The 6000-nt window shown below is 44.5% G+C and overlaps 1 protein-coding gene across 2 annotated transcripts in view; it reads right to left on the bottom strand.

Moving 5' to 3' along the window:
* Positions 1–6000, bottom strand: part of LOC119174258 (sulfotransferase 1C2-like) — a 265196-nt gene that overhangs the window by 64976 nt on the left and 194220 nt on the right. The window contains exon 1 of one of the 2 annotated variants that reach the window (XM_037425091.2): positions 5693–5898. The exons of the other annotated variant lie outside the window; for it this stretch is intronic. The gene's annotated coding sequence lies outside the window, so the exon portion shown is untranslated. Of the gene's footprint in view, positions 1–5692; positions 5899–6000 lie in introns of those variants that run through there. 2 annotated transcript variants of the gene reach the window in all.

The following is a 6000-nucleotide window of genomic DNA, read 5'->3' as shown; positions in this document are numbered from 1 at the left end:
GATGAACATTAGGAAGTCATCAACGTACCAAACAATATTCGTGGCTAGGCACCCTAAACTTTGTGCCAATCGCATGTCAAACCTTCTGAGAAAAATGTTGCTCAGAATAGGGGCAACTCTGGAACCTATGCAGACTCCTCTTTTTTGAAGATATAGCTGCCCATTCCGTCGAACAAAAGTTGACCTCATATAGAACGATAGGAGTTCTACAAAAGTGCCAACTGACACTCCACAATCACTCGTCAACCTTTGCTCGTAATTGTCTTCCATAATACACAACCTAATACTCTTCATAAGTTCATCGAATGGCATCGAACAATACAAGTCCTGTACATTTACACTGAAAAAAAAACGCAGTAAAACTAGGGTTCGACACGTTTAGAAAACTGACCAGTTCATGTGAATTCGCTATGCTGAACGGGTCACAGATGGATAGTTCCTGTAGATGTGCTTGCGGAAAGGTAAACAGGTCTGTTGCCAGGTGTCTCGTTCGGTGACAATTGCACGAAAAAAAGTGTCTGTTTTGTGGGTTTTCGCCGCGAAAAAAATTTCCAAACAAAAATTTCTTGACTGTTTAATGGCTTTGGCAAGTTTCTCAAGGTTGTTTTCTCCTAGCAAGGCCAAGACTCGTTGCTTAACTTTTCCGGGGTTAATGGCTACAGGATTGAAGTTTTTTGCCACTGCTTCCAGTGCTTTTTGAGAGAAAGTTTGCTGCGGTGCTACAGCAAAGAAAGCTTCCTTATCAGCGGTCATTAGGGGTCATTGGTTACCTACTGCCCACGTGACTATGTCGTTCAGACGCAGAAAACATTTTTTGTTACCTTGCGGTCTTGTGACCACTTCCGCAGGGGGGTCCGTGATCAATCGCGTGCGTTCGGTCTCCTCCACACGCTACGAGACAGACCTGGATAGTGCAAGCTTTTCCGGGAGGGTCAGTACAGATTCTACGCAGAACCTTAGTCCCAAAACGAATTTCTCGGCCCCTAACCAATTAAACAAGCTATGTAGCAGAATAGATAGAGAACTAGCGCAAAATGCTAAGGGTCGAAAACGGGGAGGATATGATGTGAATCATAGGCAGACGTATGCTAAGTGTGAATCATGTGTTGTATATTTGATACCATTGTCCATTCGTCTCATCTACATAGGCCAGACGGGAAGATGTGTCAACACCAGGTTTCAAGAACATGGGAGATCGTTGGACACAGATCGTTCAGGCTTGCCCAAACATTGCAGCTCGTGCAATTGCAACCCCTTTCTCGTGATGCTATTGTTTTATTAAAACACCCAGATCGGACCACCAGAGAGTTGATAGAGGCGTTTCACATTAGGAGAAGTAGGAAGAAATGCGTAAGCGCACCCTCCATCACGTTAACAGAAAAAAAAATCGTATCTCATCAGCATTTGAGGACGTGATCTGAGCCACGTGTTTTATACCCCCATTCTTTGTTTTTTGTTGTTTCACCTGCCAGGTCAAGTGACAGAAGTGACATACTCGTACCTACCTTTCTTTCGAGAAAACATTAGTCGCGAGTAGGCGCTCTTGGTCTATGCAATTTCCTTTTCTAGTGTCCGTGTCTGTGTGTGCACCCTTATTCAGTTAAAAGATGTACCAATACCAACCAGCACAATTATCCGTGCTTCTGCTACACAAAAGACCTTAAATATATGTGGTGAGTACCTCGCTTATTAGCATGATGATGAATGACGTCACCATCTTCATGACGTATAGTGGGTGCGTAGTATGTGTTGTGCGGTGATGGCAGAGAGGCAATGTGTGGTCTGGAACGTGCGTTTGTTTTTTATCGTCATCAGAGTCATCGTCATTGAGGGACGACGTACAGCGGACATGGCTCGACCTTAAGGAGCTTCGCCCCTAAAAAAAAGAAAAACAGCACAATGGCCGAGTGTTCATGGCTGGAACGCTGATGGAGAAGTGGACGGACGGTGGGCAAATGAATGGGCGTAAGGCGCGGATGAATGCGATTTACAAATGCAGATGTTCGAGCATTTACGCTGTGGATGCGACAATGTATGCGACGAGGTTTTCTGATAATTGCCTGAATGAACACAAAGTGAGTTTGCAGAGGCAAAAGGCAATTCTGAGTGTTTGAAGGTGATTGGAAATCCTGGCCACGTGTTCACCCTGAGACAAAAAAAGTTCTTTCCAGAACGCACGATTTTTCCGATGTCACGTCTATGCGTGATTTATATGACGTCGGCGCTCGGGTTACTGTGCTTCGATTGCCTTATATACACACACACGTACGTTGAGCAACATTGATAGGAAAATAGCAAGTGGCTGGAGCTTTTGCTGCAATCACGCGAAATTACTTGAAAACAAAACCAAAAGCTATAAAGATAACGATTTAATCGGTTTTAATTGAACTACATAAGCAACAATATTGAAAGTCAAATATACAATAAACATCGTAATGCAACGTCTTTGATCTGTCATGTCCCACGCAGAAGTCTACATATAAGCAGGAAACTATGATTTTCTTCTGGCTATACCTGGCTATATCTGGTGCTTTCCCGAGGCCGTGATTTTGCAAACGTTTAGTTTTGACCAAACGTTTTGCGAAAATTGTGGTGCTATCTCGTAGTCACTTATGAAAAATTATGTTGCCTCTCTAGGGCTCTCTCGGCCTGAGGCTCACAAAAGTTTTGCTCAACCGGACTCACTCAGACTAAACAAAGTAGTGCTCGCACGAACTCACTCAAACATGTGGCCCTGGGTGAGTCTTTTTCTTATGTGATTCTTAAAGAGAAAGGAAGATAAAAGTGAGCCCCGTAACTTTGTGCATCACAGTGCGACATCTCAGCAGTAGCTCACGAGGGATGGGGGATATGAGGGATTGATAGAATAGGATGAAAAGGTAAAGAGATAGAGAAGAAGAGAGCGAGGCGCAGGGACAGTGAACGACAGAAAGCTACGGAAATAAAGAGGAGATAGGAAAGATGAACACGGTCGCAAGAGCCCGAGGACGGGGAACCACTCAGTGAGAGTTCTTGTCGGCGGCAGGAGAAGGCGTAGGGCGAGCCCAGTCGGCCAGAGTGCGCTGTCGTCGGAGATCGCGGGGGCACAACCGGTCGGCACAAAATCCAAAGGACGAGTGTGAGTGAGTTGAATCAATGCTCATGAGTCAGTTGGGTGACCTACGATTTTAACACTTGAACCTCAAGTTGCCTCCTTTTCCCCCACCACAAAGAGCCTTTGCTGTCCGATATAAAAGCGAATGCTCCGCGTACCACGACGAGAGGAAAGTGTTTGAACAGCAACTGGACATAATTTGCACAACCAGCTGCCGTTTCACAACATATTAGGCCCAGTTCCCGGAACGTCAAAGCTGCATCGGGTTGCACAGTCATTAGTCAATTACCTGTCCGAAATTGGCCTGGTTGGAAGGCTCTAATGATAAAAGAATTCCCATCAGAAAATCTCCAATTGCCTGGAACCCTAACTGTAAGTACTTTATAAGGTTCCATTCCACATTTCACATTTGTACATATTAATTTTTGTCACTACTTGCTTCCCTCTCTTCTGAAATCTTTAGTCATTTTCTTTCATTGTTTACAAACACAGGCCCTTGAAGACATCTGGTTTTGTCCACCGATATGCCCTAATAGCGTCGGTAGACAACCAAAGCTTTCGAAAACCGCCCGTTGATTTTCTACAGTTTCTTTCCTCTATTTGGCAAAATGTGTTCCAAAAATGTTGTTTTTAGCTACGTAAAAGTTATTTGACATTCCTTGTGCTTTACGCATTTTCTTTTATGTGAAAAACAAAAGAGAGATTTTCCTTACCCTTGAAAAGAACTGGAAAACGTGCTTTCAGTTTCGACAGTAGAAACTGGCAAATGAGGTGACCGGAAGTTTTTACTACAACGCTTGTAATTTCGAAACCGTTTATACAGAGTAGGAAGCCAGTGGCATATATATAGCCTGGCAAAAGCCAAGGAGGCAAAAACCCGTGTTTTTCTAAGAACGATTCTCTTTCTCTGTCAGGACAAATACCAAAAATAAAATTTGAAGTCGCCTAACAATTCAATTTTGATGAGAAGAAAGAGATAGCGTACTTCATTTCGTGATGTACTCAAATGTTTTATGCTTATTTATTGCTATTACACAGCAAGAGGGGAAAAACCGCAGATGTCATACTTTTGACCGCATATGAGGTGTTTTGTTACAAAACTTATTACCGCGAACTTTAAAAATATCTTCTTGCCACACATTTGGTGGCAAGAAGATATTCTTCCATCTTCCCTAAGCGTATCCGTACCGAGTTACACAGAGTCATTAACATTTATTTTTGTAGGACGCCCTGATTTTAGTGTTGAAGCACACGCACATAGCTTGTAAGCTTCAACCAAAAGGATTGATCTCACCCTACGCAAGCGTGTCAAATATGTGGCTGATTTGTATGCAGCCTAATTACCTTGTAAGAACGTGCTGCTAATTGGGTCGGGTGAGTACATATGTTTTTTTTTGCGCTACAAAAGAACACTGGCAAGTACAGGACAGCCGCTAAGAACCGCTTTATTGCATATGAAATATATATGAAATATATAAACTCAGAGGTGCACAGACATAGCGGGAACATATCAAGGCAACACCACTTATCACTCATGCTGCAGCTAAGGACGTGTGACATCAGAAAAACCAATCACACTTTTGTACAGGCGTGTAACTCTATGCAGTCGCGGAGGTATAACTAACACAAATACTTATTTACTTTTTTATATGGTATGCCTTCCAGATTTCATGAGCTGACTTCTCTTCCGGCTTTTTCCTAGAATCTTGGCCCCACGTAATATCAACTTACACGTGCATTTTAGGCAGTGGGACGAAAGATAGGCACCGCCTACTATACTTCAGATACTTTTGTTCAGCACAAAGATCACACAGTGCTCTCGTGCTGTGCTTTATCGTCGGAAGAAAGGGAAACGAATACTGAGAAACCTTTGAAGATAGCAAGAGCCTATAAGGGCATACCAATCACGCATTGAAATCTGAGCACCTCGATACGCGTCGGCACAGTCGGTGACGGTGGTTGCGGCTTGCGTACGGTACGCGAGAAGTGGTGTACGTAAAAGCAGGTAGCGGAACTCATTAGGTATGCTCTCACGGAGACACAAGGGCTGACTGATCCTTCACGCTCCGAGAAACATATTCAGTGTCAAGGTAAGCCTAACCTGGTGTGAACGTGCAGGACGAGGCCTGTGTTGCCACCGCACGTAGTGCACGCGCTCGAAAGTTCTCGCGCGATTAGGCGCGTATGCATTTAGGATTTCAGATCTTCGTTTTCATTTCTTTCAGCACTATCGCGAATCTGAAAGCTCTTAGCAATGCCTACGTTAAACTTTCTGCGCCACTGTTACTTGTTCTTGATTTAGGACAAAGCGAGATTCTCCAAACAATGTCCTAAACTGAATGAATGCACGCGCAGGGTACACGCTCCGAAAGCGTGGCACCCTCTCATATTAAGATGCAAGAGTGAAAGAAGAGAGAAGGTTAAACTTGCGGTTGCTTTCGTGCAAGGACGTTTTCTACGTAATGAACTTTCCGCCTCCGTGCATAATCGTAAAACAACAACCAAACCCACCGAAGCCCCATTAAGGAAAGATTAAAGAAAAAGATTGGACTACAGTCGAGTCAGGGCACGGATACGGGAAATTAGGTAATCACGTACCTCAATTCTTGTACCTTCGCGCTTGCTCCTCGGATGACTTAAGGACATTCAACGACAGCCTGACCGGAGAGTGAGTCCAGAAAAACAGGAAACAAGGTGAGGAAGAAGAACAAAACAAAAGCACCACTCGAAGAACCACCTGGGTGCGCGTGAACGCGCTTAATGCTCGCGCACAATCTGTCGCGTCTTGCGAGAACTCGTCCGCTCTCTCCTCAGGCAGCCGCCATGTTGGAGGAGACGTCGGCGCTTGCCTTCACGCCCCGTCGTCGCGCGTCGCTTCCTCATTACGCGCCGGAGGACGGTGCGAA

This window comes from Rhipicephalus microplus, chromosome 5 (genome assembly GCF_043290135.1).
Source record: "Rhipicephalus microplus isolate Deutch F79 chromosome 5, USDA_Rmic, whole genome shotgun sequence".
Classification (NCBI taxonomy): Eukaryota; Metazoa; Arthropoda; class Arachnida; order Ixodida; family Ixodidae; genus Rhipicephalus; species Rhipicephalus microplus.
This window is presented reverse-complemented; position numbering and strand designations above follow the sequence as displayed.